This window comes from Fukomys damarensis, unplaced genomic scaffold (assembly GCF_012274545.1).
Source record: "Fukomys damarensis isolate Sample0158 unplaced genomic scaffold, DMR_v1.0_HiC HiC_scaffold_32, whole genome shotgun sequence".
Taxonomy (NCBI): domain Eukaryota; kingdom Metazoa; phylum Chordata; class Mammalia; order Rodentia; family Bathyergidae; genus Fukomys; species Fukomys damarensis.
The window spans coordinates 11567885-11595289 of NW_022900944.1; the positions used below are offsets into that span (position 1 = coordinate 11567885).

Genomic DNA, 27405 nt, shown 5'->3' on the forward strand with positions numbered 1-27405 from the left:
TTTTAGAAAAAAAAAAATCTAAAAATTTATTTTGAACTTTTCTTTGTGAATATAATTGACAATAGGAATTCTTCAAGCAAACTTTCAAAATATGTAAACTAAATTGTGAAAACATCTCATGGAATGTGGAGAACTTTCCAGTGTTGAAATGTGTTAAATTTATCTGTGAACATGCAAAGTATTATTGATACTGACTGGTGTTTAGAGGAATTATACTTGATTTTGAACTTGGCTATAGTCGGAGGCACTGCTAAGTACTTGAAACACAGGTACTTTCTAACATCTGCAGACTGTACTGAGTGAGTATAACTATTACAAGACAAACTTCATTTTGCAAACTGTAATTTAATGGTATAACAGTGTGCAGAGCAGAATATCAGTTAATTTTCAAAACATTTTATTCTACACCAATTAGTTCAGGTCCTGGAGGGCAAAATGACAAGAGGTTACTCGTTCACTATGTATTTAATTAATTGAAAAATGCTCAAATTGCTTTTACAGTTGTTATTAAAAAGTAGAATCAGTGTTGCCAGTGCTCAACCATAATTGGAACCCTGGGGAATTAAATATTTAGCATTAGTAATGTTACAGCACTTAGGACACAAATTTCTATTTTCGTAATGAAAGCTATACACTGTGAGTGCAGGCGGCTGAAACGACAGCTGTGACAAGTGAAACGGCCTGGGATATTTCAATAAGACACCTCATTGGACAGCAAGTCTTACCACATTACCCGTTTGTAAGAGATCTGCAAGTTTAATTCCCAATAGAAACGCGTTACCCAAGTATTTAGATTTCTAATTGCATGTGGGATGAACAGTTGGGCAAATGTCTTGCCATAAGTGGCTGAAATGTATAGTGCTTTCTAAATAATCCTATATAAGTTCATGCCTTTGTCAATTTAAAAAGAGCAGGACTGTCAGGGAATAAAGATCTTGTTTGTTTTAAGTTTAATTACATTTTAAGCATACAAGCTTTGAGTGCTACAATGAGAAAAGTTGGATATTGGGCTCTAATGAGCTGCAGTGGTAGACGGCTAGAGACCCTAAGGGATTCACTCTGTAAATTAACTGGATAAAAGTACTTGCTTAGGATATAGTTGATGGCTGAGCTGTTCTTAAAACCCAGTTATAGAGCTGTCTCTCACTCCTGTTTTCATTCTAAACAGGCCCTGCAGAGATTTTAACAGCCGCCTGTTACAACTGTTCAACTTGTCAAAATGTATTATATTACTCCACTAATAAATAGTATTAAAGGGTATTTGCCTTCATTTCTCCTTTTCAGAGGGGATCAGGTTGATAAACACAACTGGCTTAGTTTGGCCTTATTTTTAATTTGTTTATGTCATCTGCAGTGATATTGAAGGCCCATGGTTTGAGTTTGCAAGCATTACTTTCCTGGAGACATAAAACTAAGCAAAATATTATGTACAATGGGAACAGTGAACGGAGACTGTTTGCTATAGATGTTTGTCCATGACTTTCTTAGCCTACATCTGAAATATTTGAAAACCCATCAGTAGACTGACATTCTTTGAAGCATGGGTAGACGAATTCCTTTGCCAATCTTTCTAACTTTTCTTAGAAAAAAGCTATACTTTCATAATTTTCTTTCTCTTACCATTGTCTCAGAGGTTAACTTCTCTAAGGCCTCATTGTGAATAATCAGCAGCAGAACCTTTCTTCAAACCCTCGTTTGGCATATCAGTGTCTGTGCTTTTAGTGAATATATCATGTCTAGAGAAACACTTCTTTTTAAACTATGACATGTTTCCTTATTAGTGAGTTGAATGTGATTTCACATATTAATAGCCATCACATTTCTTTTGAGAATTGGGCTGTTCATGTCTTTTGCTTGTTTTCCTTTAGTGTCATCTTCTTGTCACATTACAAAAGATCTTTATTGATTATAGATTTTGGTGCTCTTGGAGATACATTATCAAGTATTGTTTTCTTAGCCTGTTGCCTTTATTTTTACTTTGTTTTAACTTAATATTATTAACTTATGTTTTATGGACTGAGAAGGCTTTTACTACCCAAAACTACAAGTATATTTTTTCCTACATCTTTTTCCAAGACTTAATTTTTTTCAAATTTTTGCAAGTTTTCAAGGTGGAGTTTATTTGTGAGTATGGTGTGAATAAAGATCATGCCTTTTTTTTCCAGTAACATCTCAGATTTCCTCTTGTGAACTGTCCCATTCCTTTTCCTCCATGGTCTGAAAAATGCCCTGAGTCTAATGCTGTATTCCACCTATGTATTTCTCCATGTTGCCAGGTCTGTGGGAATATTTCATTTATGGGATATTTATACCTAATCCTAGAACATCGAATTTTTTATCATTATAAAAGTAAATTTAATTCTTTTTAGTTTTTAAGAAATGCTCTCAGGTACTCTTAAATTATAAAAGTGATACATATTTGTAAGTTTATAAATACACATAGATGTAAACTTGCAGTGAGGATGGCCACGCCGTGATTCATAGTACCTGTGAATGAACTATATACAGTTGCAGATGGAATTTTTAAACAGCACTTAAGTGATTAATGCTTTGGGGAGGGGGCTAGTTCCCTCCCCAAAGAAAACAAACTAGAAAATGCAGCTGTATGATTTCTACTTTGGATAATATGCTAAGAATTCCTTTGTAGTTGAATGCTTAAAGTTTTGTAAATAACCCATGCATGTTGAAACAGAATTTGTGTTCTCTGCTTAGGAAAATATCTTCATCTCATTAAATCAAGCTTGTTAATTGTGTTTTTCAAATCTACTCTCTTATTCTCTATATATCTCACTCGTCAATTTCTGAGAGTCTGATTTTCAGAAGTTCTCCTGTATTTTTAATAATTTGTTTATATATTTTGGTGCATTGTTTTTGCATGGAGTAAGATTTGTTTTTACCCTGTCTTCTTGGTGGTCATTCCTCTGATTGTTGTACACTGACCCTCTGATTATAGGAGAAAGACTTTGCCCTAGTGTGGTACTCCTTCTTACATATGACTCACGGCTAGAGCTGCCTTGTGATTTTCTTTCCACAATGAGCTCTCCCCATACATTTCTCCTTCTATTTGGTGAACAGTGCTCAGCTGCAAACACTGCAGGTACAACCCACCATGCCAAGAGTGAGGACTGGGACTAACAGGCTGGCATTAGGATGAGCCAGAGGAGATCCATGGAGTGCACACAGTTGAGGCAGTCACTTGTGATTCTCTCCCTAAAGTAGCTGCATTCCAGGTACTTCGCTTGCCTCAGCATAATCCCCATCCCCCCACCCCAATAGAGTCCACTGTTGTCTGGCTTGGTGAGCCTGTCAGTGATCTTGATTAGCCCATCGTCCACCCCTTTTTTGTATTTGTCATGTCTGTGTTTGCTCTTCCTCTACTCCATTAAGAAGGATCATCTTCATTTCCATAATAGCTATTCTTGTACCTGCTTGGGTTGTGGTTTACTCTGGTGTTTCAAGTAATCTTTTTCTGTTTTTATTTCCATGGTGAATTAGTCAGCAATGAAATAACACTGATAGGCTTATAACAAAAATGAAATGAATTTTTACTCTTCTCCATCCCCTCTATTCAGAGGTAACCCTTTAAAATTTTCTAGTTCTTTTTTCTGTCATTTCTAAATAATGTGATTACTGTTTTCTCTTTAGCTATCAACAATAGCTATATTTTACTGAGTTCCATTCATGAAGAACATTGCTTTATTTGTCATCCCTGTTATTCCTACTTGTTCTTCAGTATTAAGATTATTGTCATACCTGTAAATAACATTTAATGCTGGGGAAAACTAAGGTACTTCTCTAATCATTTTAAATACTTAAAAACTAACACTGGCCTCATCTCTATATTTCATTACTTCCATATGCTCCATCAAATCTATTATCAAACCCATTATCAGTATTTTCTAAATAGCTATTATACAATCATTTATCATTTGTCTTTGGACTGTTTCATTACTCTTTTTTAGAGAACTCTCTCCAGAAACCCTTCTTTTCTCTTTCCTCAATTTGGGGCTTTTTTTGCTTTGACACTTGGCTGTCATCCTGAAACTTATCTTTGTGTCTTCCTGTCTTGGACTCTGTTTTAATGGCTTTATCCCTTTCTTGCTTCTTATTTTCAAGGGGCACATCTCTAGATTGTTCTAAAGAAAAATTCATGTAAGTAAAGTGTTTCCATCTGAAAACGTTTTTCCTGTAGGTGCTGTATAACACTTTTCTAAGAGCTCTATCTTATGTCTTCTTCCTGTTCTGTGACAGCCTGTTCTCGTTTCATCTTCTGTTCTAAATATATCTTAAATATATCTTAAACACTATTGTCTGCACACAGTTTCCTACAGAATTATTTTTGTTTGTTTAGGTCTTTCTCTTACATATTAGAGGATTTCCTCAAATGTCTTATGATCATTATCTATAATACTTAAGAGAAAAATTCTACTAAAAAACTAATTGGAAACTTCATGTCAATTTTTAGAGCTTTTTAGTGGCCGAGTTTCAGAGCAGTGTGATTAAGAGGTGAGCAAGTGTTTGCTGTGGGAGACCCTTGAATTTCTGGATCTAGAGGTCTCTCTTTTAGGCTTGGGTTTCAAGGGGTAAAATCTCCACTCTTCTATTTGGGAGGCTGGTACTCTGAAAACGGGGAGGCAGAAGGGGATCAAGAAGCTCACCATTCTGTGTGCTCATTTTGTAAAGCCCTATTCCTTGTTTTGGCCCTTTTCTATATGTCTTGTACCTCTGTCTCTAAGTCTGGTGGGTAATTTAATTTTTTCTGTCCAGATAGTTGCTTGGACATGTTGGACAGGGGGACCATGTGGAATTCTGACTCCTACACAGCTTCTGCCTATCTGCATGTTAGCCCTCTTCCTTCATGATACATTGTACTGACCCCTCTGGCACCTGAGCCTTAATGTTCTATGGGCTCCCTTCTCATCATCGATCCCCTCTGCAAAATTTGATTCTAGCACCTCCTTAAAGACAGTTTATCACTTATCTACTCACTTTGTCTTCTAAAGTGGTTTTGATTTCCTTTCAAGTTATTTTGATACCTATAATCCACTGATATCATCATCTGTTCCTTTCCTTGAGCACTTGTACTCTTTATATAGTTCTAGGTAATGGCTTCAGGAAGGTTTAGAAAAGAAAGGAGATTAAATGTTTGTGGTAGTTAATTTTAAATTCAGTGCTCCCATCTGCTTTCCATCTTTCAGAAATGTGTTCAGTGTTTTATTTGCTAACAGCTCGGTGTTGCCAAAGAAATATTTGTTTACTTTTTTCTCCAATTTAAACTAGAAATTGACTATCTTGAAGTAAAACTCTACCACTCAGAATAATACTGTATATTGATTTAAGCCATACAAAACATTTTTTTAAACTTTCATTTTGAAATGTTTAATTTATGGAATCTTTGAGAGAATAGTATGTAAATGCTTGTATATTCTTCATCTTAACTCACCAGTTGTTCATATTTTTCTCTCTATTCATTTTTCATTCTCTCACTTATCATATAGTCTCATGACCTTCTACCCCTAAATACTTTCACAGTACAATTATCAAATTTAATAAATTTAATGTGATCAAATTGTTTAATCTATCCATATTCAAATTTCACTGATTATCCAATGATGTTTTTTTAAAGGATCCAGCTAAGGATCACCCTTGTCCTTTGTTGGTGTGTATCTTTGGTCTTCTTTATTCTGGAGCAGCCACCTGTGATAGATCCAGGCCAGGTGTTTTATAGAATGTCCTTCCATTGGCTTTCATTCATATTTTTCCGTGGTTAAAGACAGGAAAGCCCTAGATGTGACTGAATTCTTCTTTGTGTCTCACACCAGACAGCACATGATGTTGCTTTAATATTGGTAAAATTGATATCAACAACTGGGTTAAGGTGATGTCGACCAGGTTTCTCCACTGTAACATTTTCTCTTTTTACAGAATAAAATCCTATAGATGCATGTTTGAGATTGTGTAAATGTCCATGTTAAAATATATGTACATATATTTTTTGCAGTGCTAGAGCCAAACTGAGGGACTTCACATATGCTAGGCAAGCACTCTACCACTGAGCTACATCCCCAGCTCGTTTTATTTTTCATTTTGAGTTGCCCAATCTGAGTTAGGATTCCCAACCTCTTGAGTAGCTGGGATCACAGGCATGTCCCACTATGCCCAACCTGCACCATTTTTAGTATGTATGAAGAAGTCTCAAGTTGTATTGGTGGTAGTTAAGATTATTATCATACGTATTACAGTTTGGTCTTACAGGGGAAACAGTGATCAGGGCTTTTGCAATTAACTCTTCTGTTACTAAATGGTTTATGGCCTTAAGGATGATTTTTTCTGTTACTTTTTGTAAGGAGTACCATTCTTTGGCCCTGCCACCATGTTCTGCTGGTTGTATACTTCACAAGAATGCTATTCATATTGTGGACATGTAGATTTTGTACATTTATCTTGACTGTTTTTCAGCAAGTGGACACAAATATCTTGAGAAAAGTGGTCTTTTTCTAATTGCATCAAGTATCCATTGGCTTTAGTTATGGGGAGAGAATTAAAATTATTTCTATCAATAAAGTGACATTGTTTAAGACAATAGCTTATTAGTGTTAGTGATTCTAGAGCTATGTAACTGGGGTCAGTAGACATAGGGAACACCCCAAAAGGATGTGCTGACCTAAAAGTGGGAAATTGGAAGGTTCTCAGGAGGGGGATCAAAGTAAAGCTGGGATTTGCATCCCTCTAGGTGTCACTGGGTGTCACTGAGTGTCACCTCCAGGACGGCCCACTGTCAGGCTCCTTGTCTTTCCTCTAACAGCCTCTGCCAGATCTGTGCTCTTCTGCAGCTTGTGTCTGGGAAGACAGAAGATGCAGAAAGCCACATAGAAGAACTGGGTGATGGTGAACTAAAGAAGCTCTAAACCCCCTGGCTGCCCTCCTCAGTGTGATCATGGGGCTGATCACTGGCTGGCCCAGTGGCTGTTTCCAGTTGCATAAACGGTCATATGCATGTCCTTTTCCTTCTGCTGCTCTGTCAATGCCTCAGAGCAGTTTCTAACCCCTTTGGATTGTGCTTTTCTGCTGCAGTGAGAAATGTAGTATGTAGTGAGTAGGTGCTCAGTATGTACTCACTTATAAAGAGGACAGGGCTGTCCTAAAAGACAGAGCCAGAAATGGAGATTCAGATATGTGTTGGCTGGCTCAGAAAGGAGACTTAGCAGTAGCCTGGTAATGAGTTCATTGAGTGTATCTTTGTTTGTTTTTGTCTTAATCCATGACAAGTAAAAGGAATTAATAAGACTAAATTTCTTAAATGCCTGTCATTAGTGTAGAATTAATAGCATGAATTCTAAGGAATGGGGCTGTGTAGAGACTGGAGGAAGCAATTTTATTTATAATGCTAATAAGCAGTTTACATTTATTGAGCATTAACTAAATGTGAGATACCTGGATGTGAGAGGTATTACCTCCATACTTCCTGGGTAACATACAGTATCTTATTTAATTCCCATAAGGGATAGATTATCTCTATTACTCCTGTTTTTTATGGGTGAGGAAATTGAGGCTCAGAGAAGATGAGTAGTAAAATGAGTTTATGAGATCCATGAATGAGAACGAGAACTTGAAACTGTTTGACACCAAAACTTCTGCTTAGACAGTCACATTTTACTATTTCTTCCTCTACCTTTCAGCATCACAAAATCATTGTCAGAGTTACAGCATTTGAGGAAGGAAAGATCATTGAGGTCACCTGTCTGTCTCGGCTCCTGTTGACATTGAGGAGGGGGGTTCAGCCTAATAGTTCCAGCCACCAAGCATTTGCTGTGTTAGTGCTGTCATTTTGCCATGGATCCTTTGCAAGAAGTAGAGTCTGCAGCTTATCACAGCAAAGAGGTGTGTGAGGGCCAGCCCAAAATCACTGTTGGCAAAAGCACACAGCCCCCTTTGTCCCCAGGATAAAGGATGCTCTACTCAGAAGTAACTTGAGCAAGTACAGGGCTTAGTCCCTACAGAAAGACATCTATTGACATATATTTCCTTCTGATTTAAAATTAATGCCTAATATTCCAATGGTCATATTTCCAAATCCCTGGTGCCACTCTGTTTTGTATTACGCACACCCCCTGCTGCCCAAGTTTGCAGACTCAGAACCACACAGAATAAAAACAGCAGGACGTACCTCCAGGATTTAAGTACAACACACATTTTCAACTCAAATCACAAGATATTTTTCTTCACCCTTCCCCCATCAACTCCCATGGTTCCTAAGGTTTGGAAAGATTGTAGAACAGAAGGGATCCACTGAAGTAAACACATCTCACATCCTGGTGGTGTTTTCCAGACTGCCACATGTGGCCCCGTGTGTTAAGTCACTGAACATTTCTTGTGAGCTGGCACCCCACATGGGCCTTCACCTCCTACAGAGAATCTTTAGACTTCAAAAAACTTGGTGGGCTGTGGAGGGAAGGAAATGGGAGAGGGTCTCCACTTTCACCGCCTGGAACTCACTTTCCATCTGGGAGCCTTCTGGTTATTAGAGCCATGCAGGAGACCAGAGGGAAGAGGAATTTGAGGTGTTTCTCCAGATAAACCCTTAGAAAGCCCACTATTTGAATGAGCAATTGCAGCCTCCTAGAAGCAAAATTTTAAAAAGCATAACTAAATGTAATTTCAATTGGGAGCCTCCGTATATATATCTGATGTACTCAGTACACCGAATGGTTAAGGAAGGGCCTTTTCACTGAGCAATCTTTTTTATTGTGAGACAGGGTCTTGCTGTATTGCCAGGATGGGATTGAACTTTTGGACCCAGAGTGTTTTGTTGTTGTTGTTTTGTTTTTGTCTATTAGAGTTTCCAGTGTTAAAAAGGGCCTTTAAAGTCTTCTGGATAGTTTTAAAAAATAAATCAACATAATCCTTATTTTGTTCTGCTTTTACATTTTGAATGAAAATTTCAAGAAATGATATAATAGATTTTTTAAATCTGCAAATTTTTGGCAGAATTTTAGCACAACACAAAAGGTTACTGCATAAGCAAACCTACTTTAACCAGCTTAATAAATGTGATCATAATTGGTTAGATGAAGTGAATTGAAGTAGGTTGATTTGTATTTTAAATTGTAGTCAGTCGATAGATATTCATTGCACATTGCTGTAAGAGCTGCAATACCAATCTGGGTTGGTGGTGCACACCTATAAGCAAAACACACTGGGAGCCTGAGGCAGGAGGAATGTAAGTTTGAGCCCAGCCTGGGCAATTTAGTGACTTAGTGAAACCTTTTTCAAAATAAAAAATAAAATAGGGCTGGAAATGTTTCTCAGAGCCAAAGCGCTAGGCTCAATCCCTAGTACTACAAAACAAAATAAAGCAAAACCAAACCCAAAACAAAAAAAGAACAGTAGTACATGTTTAGAATACTAGGCGCTTTCTCTGCATTCCTGCTGCAGTGATACAAGCAGCATCTTGAACAGACTTATTTATGATGGTCCTCCTTTTCAGCACCACCTACCTGCCTTTGGGGGTTTTAGTCAGTTTCTCCATCGCTGTGTCTCCACTTCTAATCCATGGGATGGACCATGGTTAGAGTCAAGCTGGAAGCTTCTATGTGGGAAGCTGTTTGCCCCATTTGGTGCTTACACCTGGAGTCTTAGACTTCTGAGCACCCTTCCTTAGATGACCATGCTTGGCACTTTGGAAACAAATTCTGCTTTGTTGGTCATTTGCAGTGGCTTTCTGCAGGTGGCTAGTTGGCTGCTGCCACAGCAGCAACCCACCCCCGCACTAGAGCTTAGGTTTCCAGCATAGAAAAAGAAAAAAATATTTGAGCCTCTGGGATCCATACATTGCCCCCATGCTCAGAATTTGTTCTCAAGTACTCCATAATAATGTGCTTTTATTGAGCATTAAACAGTACCTAAGTGACCTGAAAATTGACCAGCTTATGGTCTCTGTTAGTGCAAACCAGAAATTTTCCTTATGTTTTCAAATAACAAAGATTAAATGTCAAAGAAATACACCTATAATGAAAAACATTTACTTCTTAATTTCAAATTCCTTACTTACACTGGGTATTGAATGACATCCAGTTTGTACAATCATCTCTAGGAGCCTTGTATTAAAAGATGGGGACTGCAGGAGCCCATTAGCCATTGTCCAGAGAAGGGGATATACAACCAAATCTCTTACTGCTGTCCTCCTGTATCCCAATCACCATCTCTGTTCCATTTTGGTGACCTGGGAACCTTTCTCAGCCTGAGTGTCCACAGTAACATTGGAATTGGCCTGTGAGGTGAAATTTCTACTTATATGCTAGATCAGACACAAGTAGCTTCATTCAGTCGGGTATGGTGGCACACGCCTGTAATCCCAGCACTCGGGAGGCTGAGGCAGGAGGACTGCTGTGAGTTTGAGACCAGCCTGGGCTACATAGTGAATTCCAGGTCAGTCTCAACTACACAGTGAGACCCTGTCTCAAAAAAACAAAACAAATCAAAACAAAAACAAGTAGCTTCATTCAAGGAAAGCTCAATACACTACTTTTGACTTGCACTGCTTGCGTTTATACATTCTAATTCTTTTTCTGCCATAATCTTTGGATATGACTATCAGCATGTGTTGATACTCAAACTTCGTAGGCTGTGATAGCTACAAGAGACAAGTTTTCCAAAATCAACATTGCCATGTGATGAACAACTATGGAAAATGACTTTTACCCAATGTCTGATAGTTTGAAAAATGAACAATATTTTGTCTTTTAGTTTCTGAAAAAAAACTAGAAGAGAAAGTTTTGGGAAAAGTTTATTGATTAGAACAAAGCATTTTTTAGATTGTTTTAATACCTTAGGACATGTTTCTTTAAGCTAAAACGAAGGCTCTGTGTGCATTTCTATTTACAGCTGAACTAATAGCAGAACCATCAATTGAGTATTTACTTGTTTGCCAGGTACTACGATAATCATTTTGAATGTGTTTGTTTTAATTTGCTAAGGCTGTAATAAAACATCACCAGCTGGACAACTTAAACATCAAATTTATTTTTGCACAGTTCTGAAGGCTGCAAGTCCAAGATCCAGGCGTTGGCAGTGTTGGTTTCTCATGAGGCCTCTCTCCTGGGCTTTTGGACACCGCTTTCTACCCTCTCCCCATGTCCTCAGGTGGCCTTGCCTCTATGCATGTGCATGCATGGTGTCTCCCTGTGTGTTCAGATATCCTCTTCGCCAAGGACACCAGTCTAAGTGGATCAGGATTCACTCTTCAGACCTCATTTGAACTTGATCACCTCTTTTAAAGACTGCATCTGCAAACCCAGTCACATTTTGACGTGCTGGGAGTTAGGGCTCCAACACATGATTTCAGCATATGAGTAGAGAAACAGTTCAGCTTACCATGTTAGAGGTAAAGAACCTGATTCATAGGAAGTGAGTCACTCACCTGATAACCTTTATTGTAGTGAGCCTAGCATACCATTCACATGCTCTATGTTTCTTTTTCAGCTGTGTATATCAGAGACAAAAAGTAACTTATGTATAAGATTTAAAGAGCCCACTGAAATTTCTAAATTCTTTTCAAAGTGGTATATAATAATATATACAATATAGCAATATAGCAAGACAGTATAGCAATGCAATACAATATAGAAAGATTGTTAAGAAAGCCTCTGTCCCTACTGGCTGTGTGACCTCACCCAGGTAACTTCACCTCTACAGGCCTTGGTTTTCTCATCTATAAGATGAGATTTTAATGGTTCCAGCCTCATAAGGCTGATGGGGAGGGAATGATGTGAGGTAATTTACAGAAGGTCCTTATAACCATATCTGCACCCGGTAGCTATTTAGTATCCATTGAATATTGATATTGTACTATTGTATGTGATGATCATTGTTCTAAGAAGGATGCAAGCTTAGAATAGGACAAGGTAATTATTGTTATTCTATCTTAACATTTGAAAGTGTCTTTAGATCCTGGCTATTTGGATCTGTATACTATCACAGGGTATTAGTCAGTGCTTATTAGAGTCGGATGGAGAAGAGTGCAAATGTCTGTCTGCATGCTGGAGACCCAGAGGATCCAGTCAAGGGCTTGGAGCCCACGGCAGTGTCCCATGCAAGTCCATACCAAGGATCTGCACCGGAAAGGCCCAGTGGCCAGGGGTGGAAGCTATATAAAGTCTGTGCCAGCAGGTTACGGGATCTGCACTGAAGGACAGGAGATGACATCCAAGATGAAGAAGAGGATTGAAGCTCCCCCAAAGGAAGACAGCAGCCAAAGCTCCTTGAAAGAAAAACTGCTGGAAAGTATCTTCTTCAAGAAAATCAGCAGCATGCAGTCTTCCCCTCCTGTTCCTTCTCCTTTTATGCTGTTCTGGCAACAGTCCTTAGGTGGGTCTTCTACGCCCAGAACCATGCTGACTCAGTTCAGCTGGGCATTCCCACAGAACTTGACCGTTAATTAATCTACCACACAGTTTTACATATTATCAATTTCAATACAGTGGGCCCTTTTATATGGACACAATTCATTCTTGAGGGATCGTTGTAACAAGTTGGTCAACTGAAGGCTCAGGCTCCTCTACACAGCTTCCTCCTATGTACAGGCAGATCTCAGTGTTTTAAAGAGACATTGGTGCAGGATTTCTTTAGCCCCACACAGAAAAGGACTTCTTTCCAGAACTCTTTAAGGCTTAAATCTGTATCTAAGACCATCTGGAAGGACAAGCAGCTGGTATTCAAGTCATAACTCAAGACTTTATTCAAAAGTTAAAACTAAAATTCCAATCATAACCCAAGTTGTTTGTACGTCAGGCCGGTTGTGACTTGAAGTTCCACTATAATGTTATGTCATGTTCTATAGGCAGCATGTCAGAGGCCAGTGTCACATGGCAAAAGTATGTGTTGAGGCATAAAGTGAACAGGTAGAAAGTCACTGAATGAGGTCCACCTGAGCCCCCTTTGGTGGGAGGTGGCAAACCTCTCTAAACAAACCTTCCTGTCTCCTGATCTTCTGTTTGTAAAAACAAACTGAAGTAAAATCAAATTAAAGAACATTAGAAATTCTTTATCCGTCCTTAGCCTAAATAGCTGACTATCTGCTTGGTTATTTTATACTTATATTTTTTAATTTGGATAAAATAATCCAAATGGTATAATGGATAAATTATTTGGATAAAGACACAAGACTGATTTTATATTTTTATATCACAAGTTACTCCAACTGAAAATACAAAACTCTTGAAAAGGTATTTTTGTCATTAACAAGACTCTTTTAGGAAGATATAAATTTAATCTAAAAAAAGTTCTGTATTTCAATATCATTTCACAGTCACTGAAAAATGTCTAATACACTAGTTAATTTCTCAGGCATCAGATTCTAGAAGGCAATTCATGGCTAACTCTAGAATTTAACTGGAGATTGGATGGTGGAGTGAATGAGGATTTTATTTACAGGCTTAGTGCATAAAATGACAAGGAGAATAGTTAACACCAATGTAATATAGTTCTATTGTCTCCTTCTAGGGTCACCAGGTAATATTCCTTCGTTCTTTGTCTTTCCCCCCTTTACATCAGGAATCAAACTGTAATTATAACCTATTTAAAAGTATATCATCTGACTTTCATATTGTACCTGGATTGGACATATTTAACCAAACTAAGGGCACCTTTATCATACATGATTATACAAATGATACCAAAACAACTTATAGGGATGCATTGTTAAAAAAAAGAAGATACAGTGATACCTTCAGTTCATGAACTCATTTCTTTCCATGATTCTGGTCACAAAGTGAAATGGATGGGAACTGAATCAAATTCAATGGTTAGGGTCAATATTGACCTTATGGATGGAGAAATTTGATTCTGTTCTTGTCCAACTTGGTTTGTGACCAAAATCGTGGAGAGAACTGAGTTTGTGAACTGAGGTGCCACTGTACTTTTATCAGCAGCAATAGAAAAGCTGCATATACATTCATGTTGGAATTTGTTGGTTTTCCTTGGCTGCTGGTATAAATCTGGGAAAGTATCATAATATACCAGTCCAGGTTTCTCATTGGGATGTCACTGTTTGGGAGTGGTGACCAGGACCTTCTGCATTGGTTTGCACTGCCCAGGCATACCCTGAGGCTCTCCTGGGTGGCATATTCCAGGAGCAAGGCTTCTGCCTGTGACAAATGGATATGCTGATGGGCACATGGGCTTGCACCACTGCAGTGCTCCACTCTCTGTAGACCTGGGGTCCTCACAATTTGATAAGCCTATTGAATGACCCAACACATAGTGAGTTATCAGCTTTGGTGAAAATAACTCAGTACCATTTGAGTGTCACCCGTGTATCATACCCTTGCATGCATTCCTAAGTAATCCTTGCAGCCTCACAGACAAAGACGTTGAATGTGTCTAATGGAAGTCATATTTTTCTTCTCCTTGAGCATGCAAGAAGATTGCATTCTCCAACCCTCTTTTGTGCAATGGTTAGCTTGGGACTCCATCACTAGGTTTTGGCCAGTAGTAGACAAAGTAACATATGGGATGTACAGGCTGAATATGAAAGAGTAGGTTTGAGTGCTCCATACTCTTTCTTCCCATCATGTGTTAACCTCGTATTGTCACTGATTAGAAGCATCCAGTTCTTATATGAGGGACAGTCATCCTGGTGATCACCTGATTCACAGAAGATTTCATCTGAGTAGAATAAACTACCATCATATATAATCACCGAGATTGGGAGGTTTCTTACTAAAGCATAGCACAGCTGATCCTAATACACTGAATTCCAGAAATTCCAGAGAGATTAAATTAACTGGACATGATTTCATAGATTCTAGTGTAGAACTTCCTCTCTGATCCATGACTGCAAAGCATCCTTTATCCTTTCTAGTATTCCCTCTTTGTTTATGCCATGGAGTGGGGTTAGTCCTCAGTGCAATTCATTCTGAAAGTTTGCTAGCATGGGTTGTACACTGTGGTTTTCTTTGTCTTCTTCCTCCTCACCAGCCTGCAGGTGGTGCAGAACGGAGGCCTAGGGGTGCCTGTATTAGTATATTTATTTTTCTCCACCTTTAAAAAAGCCACTAAAGTGTAACTTGGGAAACAAAAGTGACCAGATGACCCATTCTTTCTTTCTTTCTTTCTTTCTTTCTTTCTTTCTTTCTTTCTTTCTTTCTTTCTTTCTCTTTGTTTTTTAGTGCAATTCATTCTGAAAGTTTGCTAGCATGGGTTGTACACTGTGGTTTTCTTTGTCTTCTTCCTCCTCACCAGCCTGCAGGTGGTGCAGAACGGAGGCCTAGGGGTGCCTGTATTAGTATATTTATTTTTCTCCACCTTTAAAAAAGCCACTAAAGTGTAACTTGGGAAACAAAAGTGACCAGATGACCCATTCTTTCTTTCTTTCTTTCTTTCTTTCTTTCTTTCTTTCTTTCTTTCTTTCTTTCTTTCTTTCTTTGTTTTATTTTATTTATTTATTTATTTATTTTTGAGAGTAGGTGTTTTGAGTTGAATCACTAACTACATTCACAGGCTTGATCCATTTTCTGTTCAGATAATTCACCAGATTTGTGAAAGCCATAAAGGAGAGTCAGAATCCTGGATCACGGAAATCTGTTCTTACAAAATTGCCTCCCCTCTCCCTGATACTCCATGCAATTCCTAAAGCTGCCTTCTGGATCATGTGGTAGAAGCAGAAAGATGTGCAGCACAAAATAAGTCAGACGAGGTTTATTTGAGTTATTCGCAAGGATTCTGTGACTTACATTGAGCATGTATTCATTGGTAATTTTTAATGTTTCAACTTGTTGAAAAATCTATAAAACAAGTGCATTTGCCCTGTAAGAGCTAACTATCTCGATGGTTAATGAGGCAAGGGAACAGTTATGATACAGTATGTAGATGTGGAAGAGAGGAGAAGGGCTTTCCATGGGAGCATGTGAAAGCTCTTGAGAGTCAGCTAGTCCAAGCAAAGAGCTGTGTGAACTGAGAAGGCTGGTGTCATTCCCTTCTGAAGATCCTCTAGTGCAGCTAATCTTTATCCCAGGGCCTGAACCCACACACTCAGTGAATCTGTCTCAGGAGTTCTGCAGAATTTCTGGAATTGGACCCAGAATTTTCTGTTCCTTCCTTATCAGATTCACAAAGGTTTCCATGACCTTGAAAGATGTTATCACCTTTTGCAGAGAATACAGGACTTCTGGTGGAAGTCTGGCTACTATGTGATTGTGAAATCTGCTTGCCTGTGGAGATAGGAGAGTAAATATGAATTCATGGAGAATAATTTTGCCCCAAAGTTTTCCCTAATGTGTTACACATGGGACTTAAGACAGATGGCTCTCTCAATGCCAAGGTTGCACTGCATTGAACATATATACTCAACATTTCTAGAAATTGAATATAAGTAAACATATAATTAAAATTATAAGGCTTTCTTCTTACCCTTAATGTTAGCTGCTCTCTTACCCCAAAGGCAACCACTCCTAGCTGGTTCTTGTTAAATTTTTCTAGGAAAAAATATGAATTCCCTACCAATGTACATGTATTTTTACTGACTCTAAAAGGATTGAGTTGTGCACACCATTCCGCCCTTTGTCTTTCTTCTTTACCTCTGAATAACCGGTACGTCATGGGGATCATTCTGTGTCAGCATGGGCTGGTGCAGTGGTCCTAAAGATGGCTGAGGGGTCTTTCCCTGTGGTGCACTCACGCCCCTGCTTGGTACTTCTTGCAGTTACTTCCAAATGTCTGTTTATAAACAACACTGCCCTCCATATCTCTACCCATTTAATTTAAAGGATTTTGTAAGCAGGCACTTTCCTGGCTTAATTTCATAGCATAGAGTTGCTGGGTTAAAGAGTTCGTGCAATCACAATTTTGGCAGATGTACCAAATTGTCTTTCTGTTTTGCCAGTATGTCTTCATCTGTTGTGGATGAAAATTCCTATTTCTGCACACAGTTTGTGTTATTTAACATCATAATTTATACCAATATGATTGCTAAAAATCTGTTACAGCTACTTTGATCTGTATGTCTTTATGAATAAGGTTGTACATTTTATATATTTATTCTTTTGTGTTTTCTGGTTTTGTGTGTGAATTTCTCATTTTTCCATTGTATTTCCAGCTAAATTAATATAAACCCTTTGTCAATTAAGAAAATGATCCCTTATAAAATTATGTGTTGCCAGTGTTTTCCCTGATTTAATATTTGTCTGCCTTTGTTTACATTATTTTGAGGCATATTTTTAAATGTATATAAATTTATCAATGCCAAGGAAACGTGTTGAGAGTTAGAGTAGATGGCAAGATCCCTCCAAGATTAAAGAAAAGTCTATAAACACAGAACTGATAACCACAAAGCTTTAAACTATGAACATCCAAGTGGTGTGTTTTGCTGCATTTGAGGAATAAGTGAGTTAGTTCTCTGCCTTTTTAATGCTTTTCTTATCTCTCCTTTAAGGTCTTCTAATCTGTATTGCAGCAGTTCAATAGTTAATACTACACTCAAGATAGGATTTTAAAAACATCTTGTGACTGTTATAAAAATACTATGGTTTACTACCTTGATAGAGTGTTTAAAATTCAGGCCATAGTACAGGGCCTAACACTCAGCATTGTATTGGATGCATCTCTTACGTGTTTAAGGTAGAAGGCAAATGATTGAGGAAGCGATGAGCCTCCTTGGAAATCAAGGAAACTAAGATTTCTTCAGGAGGTGGAAAAGAAAATAAGAAATGTGGGTGAAGATTATTAAATAACTTTGAGATGGAAATAATTTATTACATAGTTTTAAACTGTTTTTGTAAAACATGAACCATCACACTCCTAAGTTTTTATAACTACAGAGCTTACTCTTTTAAGGAGAGTCTGCTAAATTACAGAGCTTCTTAAAACCTGGGTGTGCATATGCATCACTAGCAATCTTGTTAAGATGCAAATTTTCATTTGGTGGGGGGCCAGGATAGGACTAAGATTCTGTGTTTCCTATAAGCTCTTGAAATCCTATTCACCCACCCATACTACCTACCTTCCCGCTCCCCCCACCCCATATTCTCTCCTGTCTTCTTTCTCCTCTTTCTTCCTTTCTTTTTCTCTTGGCATAGCTTCAGAGTATTTATGTGTGTGCCTACACATGCTTTATATATGTCTTTATTTTCCTGCTTCCTAAAACATTGATTAAGAAATAGACCATTTTTATAGAAACCATGATACATCTCATGAAAAACCATTGAGTACAAAAGCAAAACACTGACAAATTGATACTTTCTTGCTTCGTCACGCTTGATTTAAGGAAATGAACCCAAAAATGGGCTATGTGAATTGGAAATTGACTTAAGCCACATTTAAATTGTTCTCTTTTAAAATATTAGCAGTTGAGTGTGTAAGCCAATATTTATTTTCTAATCAAAGGTTTGAGGCAAATGGTTTATAAGGGAAAGAAATCAAGAAGAATGCTTCAAAAATATTTCTAGTAAATAGAATTGAAAGTAGGATATCTTATTTCTTTAAATAGCAGATACAGACCGCTAAAATCCTTCCTGCTCTTGGAAGAGGCAACGGTACGCAAAACTGACCATCCTGTGAAAGTATAAGGCCAGCTCCTCTCCGCCACACATTATCAAAAATATTTTTCTGTGGAAGTAAGTTGAAGATCCTGCTACATTAGGGGAGAACCTATTAACAGAATAATTGTAGAGAGGAACCTTTAAGAAAAGCTTCCAAAATTCCATTATCTGAACTGTCACTTGCCACTTGGATTTGTCTTGGCGCTGTGTGTTTTCATGAATTACCCGAGCTGTTTGTTTTTCCTTTATCAGTCATCACCCTGTCAGCTGGGCCATTCATAACAACTTTTGGCAGCTCATCAGGGGAGTTCAGAGCTTGAATAGGACCCTATCAACTCTCACACCTCATTGTGTGAAACTGTTTACCAGCACTGCCTTTTTCTGTAAATATAACAAGCAGAGCCCTGAAAGGAAAGATGTGTGAAAACAAAATGGCCTAACCTAGTAGCAGCTTGCTGCGATGGCAGATCTGGGTTGACACGATTTACAAGTCCTGTGTTCCTCTTCTTCAGCTGAATCATACCTAGTCTCTGGCCTTAAAGTTGCGCATGGTGGTTAATTAGACAGCGTTTAATTTGACTTCACATTTGTGTCAGATGGATGGAAGTGAGACTGTAATTAGGAAGTACAGATCTGTTTCTGTCACAATTCAGCTCCCTCTAATTTAATGCTCACATCTACAATATTTTCTTCCAGTAATAAGGTGGCCCATGTGACACAACCACCACCAAGTGACTCTGTCCCCAAACGGAGTTTCTGCCAGATTCACCCATCAGAAATAATTTTCTATTTGAAGTGAATGTCAATAATTCTCTATGATGCTGATATCATCAGCCTGCAGATGGTACACATTTCTTTAAGTCTTTATTTTTATCAGTTATATAGGCACAGAGTTTAAAGAGCCAAATAGTTCTAGTTTATGGGGGAAAATAACAGCCTAGGCAGTTTCCCCTCCTTAGAAACCACTTTCAGTTCTGTGGCAGATTATTTAGAAAATAATTTCACAGTAAGAAATATATCGATTCACTTTTCCTTTTTTTATTTGTGGTGCTGAGAATGGAATTCACTTTGCCTATTTTTTAATGTTCTGTAAAGTAGAAAGTATTGTGACTTGCTTCTTTCACTTACCATTAGGAATTTTTATAACTATTTTTAAAGATGTAGTTTACATACATTGGAATGTATACATATTAAATACAGTCAAGTGAGTTATAGTATAGTAGTCTCCCATTTTCTGTGGTTTTGTTTTTCTCTTTTAATGATGGCATTGAACTGTGGTCCAAAAATATTAAATGGAAAATTCTAAAACTAAACAATTTATAAATTTCAAATAACTTTTATTACAGTATATTGTTATAATTTTTCTATTTTACTAGTAGTTATTATCATTAGTCTCTGTGCCTGTTTAATAAATTAAACTTTATTGTAGGTATGTATGTACATGCACAAGCAGGCCAGGTATACATTTAAACTGTTAAGCTTGTATCCCCAATACATAAGCAGGGCTACTGTGCTTGAATAGATCCATATAATTGACCACCAACCAGACAAGGCACATTTCCATCACTTCAAAAAAGTTGCCTCATCTACAATGTGGGAAAAAATTTTTACCAGCTGTACCTCAGACAAAGGACTATTATCAAGGATATATAAAGAACTCAAAACAATCAGTCCCCCCAAATATAAAGACCCGATCCAAAAATGGGCATCCGAAATGAACAGACATTTCTCATACAAAGAAGTGAAAGCAGCAAGAAAATATATGAAAAAATGTTCCACATCACTGGTCATTCGAGAGATGCAGATGAAAACAACACTGAGATTCCACCTCACCCCACAAAGAATGGCTGCTATCAAGAAATCACACAATAACAAATGTTGGCGGGGTTGTGGGGAGAAAGGAACCCTCCTCCATTGTTGGTGGGAGTGCAGACTAGTGCAACCACTATGGAAATCAATATGGAGATACCTCAAAGAGCTTGGACTGGAGGTTCCATTTGACCCAGCCATCCCTCTGTTGGGTATCTTTCCAAGAGAACTAAAAGAATCATATCACAGAGAAGTATGTGCACCCATGTTTATAGCGGCACAGTTTGTAATAGCTAAATCTTGGAAACAACCTATTTGCCCATCCGTTGGAAACTGGATAAAGAAGATGTGGTTTTTCTATAAAATGGAATATTACTCAGCCATAAAGAGCGAGAGAATAGACTCATTCATAGGAAAATGGATACATATTGAAGATATACTCCTAAGTGAAATAAATAAGTCCCACATGTGTAAATACCAAATAGTTTCCCTGGTGTGAATATTCTGCAACAATGCATAAGATTCTAATAAGATTACTGACATTTAGAAATGGGAGGAAAGGAGCTAAAGGTGTAGGGAAGGTGTGATACGTAGGGGAAGAACAAAAAGGGAAAAGAAAAAAATGTGAGAGGATGAAAAGATGAAAATAAAGTGTTTGTAGATGGGGAGGGGAGGAGGGGGTGAAGGGAGGGCAGAGGTAAGGGGAAAAAAATGAGAATCAAGACTTGCCATGTAAAGGTACATGATCCCAACAATGAATGTAACTGTACTGTATCCCTAAATGTACCAATAAACTCAATAAAAAAAAAAAAAAAAGAAAAAAAAGAAAAAAAAAGTTGCCTCTTGCACCTTTTTAGTCAGTCTCCCTTCATGAGTCCCCATTACAGATGCGATTTAATCTTCTTGTACATGGAACAGTAGAGGAGCTACTATTATGCGCTTGTTTCTTTTGCTTCATTCTTTTTAACTTGTGCACCTTTATTATTTTTTCTTACACTATTGAGTTTGTTAGGACTCCCAGCATGTTGAATAGAGACAGAGAAGACATCTTTTTCTGAAATCAAAAAGAAAGCATTCAGTATGGTATTTCATTATTAAATTTGAGTAAAGAAATCAGGGCTTGGAGTTTTCTCTTTTTTTGAAAAATTTTAAGATTATGAATTTAATTTTGAGAATTAATATAAAGTTATTTAGATTTTTTTCATTGTGTCTCTCTCTCTCTCTCTCTTTTTTTTTTTTTTTTTTTTGGTACTGGGGATTGAACTCCGGTCCTTGCACTTGCAAGTCAGGCCACCAAACCACTGAGCTAAATCCCTGGCCCTTTGTTGTCTCTTGATAACTTTGGTAAGATGTGTTTTTTAGGAATTTATCCATCTGCACTAAGCTGTTGGGTTTAGAAGCATAAAATTAATTACCATGTCTTAGAGAATTAATTGCTTTATTACATTGTTGTAGTCTCTTTCACTGGTAGTTTTTCTTGTCTGAAGCCTACTTTTGATATTAATACAGTTGCTTCAACTCTTTCTTAATTTGTGATTGTATGGTATAATTTTTCCATCTTTGTAACTTTATTATATCTTTATATTTAAAGTAGGTTTTGTAGACAGTATCGGGGTTGTGCTTTACATATAGTCTTAACAGTTGCTAATTTTTTATTAATGTGATTTATATTTAATGTGGTTGATATGATTGAGTTAAAATCTCCCATCTAAGTAGCTGCTTTCTATTTGATCTATTTGTTCTTTTTTCCTTTAATTTTGCCCCTTTTTTGATTGAGAATTTTTTTTAGTGAGGCAGTATTATACCTACTATTAGATTATTATATATACACTTTTAAACAAATGTAGGAGTTGCTTTAGGATTTTACCATGCACACCTTATTTAAAATCTATGCTTTCAAATATTACTCTTCTTAGTACTAATTTAAAGACAGTAGATTACAAGTTCCTCACTTCCATTCTTGCCCTGTTGTTGTCATGTATGTGCTTTTAATATATATTACGAATATATAAAATGACTATGTTTTCCTTAGTTATCTTTCAGAGCAACTAGAAATAAAAAATAAGCTTAATATTTACTTTAATTGTCATATCCCCAGTCCTGCTAATTTCTTTATATGGATTCAAATTCTCATTTGCTATTGTATTCCTTCTTCCTGAAGAACCTTAACATTTCTTAATAGCATGTGTCTCCTGCCAGTGGGTTCTCTCAGATGTTGTTGCTGTTGTTTTCTGCTTTGGGCCTGAGAAAGTTGATATTCCTCCTTTCTTTTTGAAAAGTGTTTTTGGCAGATACTAAAATCTGGATTGTCAGGTTGTCCTTTTCCCTTTCTGTTACTATAGGAGAATACATGCCACTAAATGATTTATAAAAAGAGGAGTGCGTTTTGGCTTATGGTTGTAGAGGCTGGGAAGTCTACTACTGGGCCACTGCATCTGGTGAGGGTCTTGTGCTGCTTTATGGTAAAAGCCCAGAGTGTAAGCAGGCACCCGAGAAAGAATAGTAACAAAAGAGATAATATTCTCATGATAACTAATCAAATTCTGCAAGACTCTGAGAGGTTACTTACTTCTGCGAGACGGCATTAACCCTTTCCTAAGGGCTCTATGCCCATAACTCAGATACCTCCCACTAAGCCCCATCTCCCATGCTGTCATGTAAGGGACCAAGCCCCAGCATGAATTGAGGGGACAAATCATATTCAAAACATAGCACAGCCGGGTGTGGTGGTGCACACCTGTAATCCCAGCACTCAGGAGGCTGAGGCAGGAGGATTGCTGTGAGTTCAAGACCAGCCTGTGCTACATAGTGAGTTCCAGTTCAGTCTCAACTACATAGTGAGACCCTGTCTCAAAAACAAACAAAACATAGCACAAATTATTGCTGTTCAGCAATAAAGACATTCTAATAACTTCTGGTTTGCATAGTTTCTAATGACAAATATACTCTATTTCTTACCTTCAGTTTTTAATTTTGCATATGGAGCATCTTTTTTCTACTGGCTGTCTTCTCAATTTTCTCTTTGCCTCTAGTTTTATATGATATGATCATAATAATCTGGGGGATCCTTGGAATGGAGGAATTTATTTTTCTCAGTGTTCTTTAAGTATCTGGGAACTGTAATTTTGTATCTATCATTAATTTTGGAAAGTACTTATATATTATTTCTCATCTTTCCTGCCTGGGATGCCAAGTATAGCTGATAGGTTTGATCTATTGTTTTTGCTCCATATCTCTTAGGTGCTCTATTGTATCTGCCCTCAAAATATACAATCTAACCTCCATTGTTCCGCAATCAGTAACAGAACAGTCCTTGGTCCAGTCTCTCTATATGTGAGAGTCTCACCAAAGAAATTTTGTTGCTCTTGTCTTCTCCTCTCTTATTCTCCAAATTCTGTGGGTATGTCCTTTGAAAGTTTTTCCCTCCCTGTGTTTTAGTGGTCTTTGAAGGAAGTAAACATGGGTATGTTTGTGCAATCTGCCGTGTTTACCTGATAGTCAAAGTTGAATTTAATTAAAGTCAGCATAGTGATTTTAAGGACTAAATTTCCTAACGTTTTTGAGATCAATTAATCTATTACATCTTATTTCTAATTTTAAACAAATTTTTCATACCTAGAAATAAGAGTTACAGAGTCACAAATAAGAATAACTAACATTACTCTGTATTATTATGTACCAGTGTTGTAAATGTTGTTCTTGTATTAATTAAATTATTGCAGCAATCTCTCTATATAGATACCCTTATTATCCTAATTTTTAGAGATGATAGTAAACTGAGTAACAGAAAGATTAAGTAATTTGTCCAAAAATACAGAAACTGAAAGTGACAGAACCTCGCTCTGATAAATTCCCTTGTACCTCCGGAATGAATAAAACAAGGGAATTTAGCAGAGCTATTACCCTTATAGAGTTTACACTTTCCAAAGAAAATGCCTCAGAAATCTAAATATAAGTGTGATAGTACAGGGTGGTATCACTACTCAGGAAAAGGAAAGTCAATTTGATCTGAATGCTCAGAAACAGTGGAATACAAAAATTCAAGAGTTCTGTCAGTCTCTAGATTACTCATGCTGCCTTTTCACTCCTCTCTGTACTTCTCTGTTTTTACATCCTAGTTCTTAGCTGTGATACTGCTGTTACTTCTGCAGAACAGTGTAATGAAGTTGTTTTAAGCTCAAAAGTTTTTTCTAGAAGTTTAAAGTTCATAGGCTCAAATTCTAGGAAAATATCTTAGTTATGTTATCCTAATCATTTTCTTTCTCCATTGAAATGGTTAAGTGAAAATTATCATGTATTCATATTAGGCATTCCCTAGTATGTCTGGAACATCTGTGAGTCAACAGAGGATTCATAAATGCAATCATATCTTTAGATTGGTTAGCACAGTGTCTGAGTCCTAATAGGCACCTACCAAATATTTATCCTTACTAACAGTGAAATTAAAGGAATACTTAGATGACTGTCTTTTTGTGAGCAATAAATCCTCGTGGGTTTATATTTTAATTTGAAGAAGAATGCATATCAGCATATCCTAAGAAGGAAGTTGTAGTCAATTAATTCATTATCCTTGGCTAAGAGCTATGCCAAATCAACAAACTGGACTTATTCATAGCTGAGACTATGTCCTCCCAGTGCAGTACCTGGATGGAAAAATGGAGTCTAGATTGATACAAAAGAAATTCTAAATGCTATTTAACATTCTATCTTAGAATCTGATTCTCAGAAAATCTAATAGTAACTAAAGGGTAGTTATTCAGACAAAACATGATAATGTAATGGTTAAGACTATACTTTGCAGACCTACGATCAAGTCCCTTGTCATTTTCTAACTAGATGTGTCTACCTTAAGAAAGTTACCTCGTTTCTCTAAATCTCAATTTCCCAGACTTTAAATTATTCAATATCAAGAATTTATCTCATGACCTACTTCAGTAAGTGCTGGTTAATAATGAAGAATAATTACTGCTGTACAGAGACTTCACAGTTGAGACTGATCTATTAACTATTTTAACAAAAATGCAGAAACCTAACGAGAGGTGTCTATGCTTACTAGATTTCTCTTTCCTTGCTTTAGGAATTTGGAGTGACATTTATTTGACAATATGGCTTTGTGGAAAGAGATGGGAAGGGGGTTAGAAGTCCTTTCCACTTTTAGGAAAATGCTCTCCACCAAGGATGTGTGCTGACAGGGTGGCCTGGAACCATTCTATCTGCTGGCAAGGAAAACATCTGGAGACAATGGCTATGACATTGTAATGCGTTCTTGTCTATCAGGTGTCAGCTTGCTGATATGGTCTAAGGATACATGTTCAGCAGTTCCTGGAAATGGGTAACAACAATAGCACTTATATACAGAACCTCTTACCATTTTCATGGGACTTCCACGTGCACCATGTGTTCTAATTTTCATCACAATGTTGTGAGAAACTGGAGGTAAATTTTATCATCCCTATTTTATAGATGAGTTTACACATTTTGAGAAGTGAAATGATGATGCCCAAGGTTACTCGAGTACTCACTAATCGACCTGGGGCTTGAACCTGAGTCCTAACTCTGGATTCATTACTCTATTTATTTTTTCAATAAACTCAGCAATGTTTTTGTTCTACAGAACTTAATATTGTCAAGTGTGCTTGGGTGCATGCAGGCTAGACTTTTAAGAATCTGTGTTTATAAGATAATTTCTTAACTCAGCTAAAGTAGCTAACAGAGACAACCTGATTTTTAAACCTTTTGTGTCTTTTTGGTCCAACAGGGAACAGAGTTTGTCATGCTTCTACAGTAGATCTTTGATATTGTCAGTAAGGAAACATCCACACCTTCTTTGGTTAAAAGTCTCAGAGACTTTGAGGGTCACTGCCTGCCAAGAGGAAAGTATGATGAAGCACAGGCTGTTTCACTGAACCACTCCACGGATGGTCCATGACTGCGGAGCAGAGTGAACCTCAGTATAGACAGCACTGGTCTCCTACAAGGCCACGGTCACCAGCAGATGAGGTGTTAATGGATTATTCCTGGTAATGGGTTTCCCTTTGCCTCTTTATTACATTCCAAGCTGTTACCTAGACTACATTTCACTATATCTAATTAATGTACTAATCAACTGTTTTGAATGGAAAGGGAGAAAATATGTTGATCCTCCTGCTGGCAGGGTAAGAAATATGCCTACTGTGGAGTATCTTTTTCCATCATGGAGAAAATGTAATCTCTATTGTTCTCAAAAGTGAATAAAATTTTTGTATTTGAATTCCTGCTTGTATGGCTTGGGGTAATCCTAGTTTCCAAGTGACTATTTGTTTCAGAAAGATTTGCTCCAGAAGCCACTCATAAGGCTGCTGTCAAATTCTTTAATAGAGAATTAGAAGCCAAATTCACTGACTAGAAACACTGATAATCAGTTGGCAGTAGACTGATGTCCAGCGCCCTGAATTTGTAACTGCTGCAGAACTGAGAGACCCAGCTGTGGAGGGGTGACTGCCCACTCCACATCTTCCAGGTGGAGAGTAGCCACCATGCCCTAGTCCCACTCTGTCCTCCAGCTGTCTTGTGTATCTCCCAGCATCCATATTTGTGATCCCTCCACACATCGATGCCCTCTGATGACATACTGGTCATGAGAGCCATGAGCACGTCAGCAGCTGTGCTGTATCTTTAAATCTTTTGTTCCAGTGACAACCATTTGAAATGGAAAGAATCATCCCATTTTACACATTTCAAAATACGACTTTGGATAGATTATGTAGCTTGTCTGTGGACACAGAGCTACTGATTGGTGAAACAAGGATTTCTGTCCCCTTCCTCCCCAAACTTCCAGCCATCAACTGTCATCTCTGTTGAGATTCTGGCTTCCCTGAAGCAACTGATACAGGCTGTAAGACATGGGCCACAGACAACTTTTAAATATGAAATGATAATTCTTTGCCTACTGAGATTCTTTTTTTAATCCAGAGGAAGAGAACACTTATATGTTTATTTGACATTCATGTGCAATGTTTACATTTACAAAGTGTTTTACGGTATAATAGAATGGGCACAAATTTTTATTATCTGGGCATATAAC

General features: G+C 37.5%; 1 long non-coding RNA gene across 1 annotated transcript; it reads left to right on the forward strand.

Annotated features, from left to right (window-relative positions):
* Positions 1-50: 50 nt before the first annotated feature.
* LOC104865947 lies at positions 51-26592 on the forward strand. The gene is made up of 2 exons (XR_781308.1): positions 51-299; positions 26101-26592. It is a non-coding gene; the product is annotated as an uncharacterized LOC104865947 (long non-coding RNA).
* Positions 26593-27405: the final 813 nt, after the last annotated feature.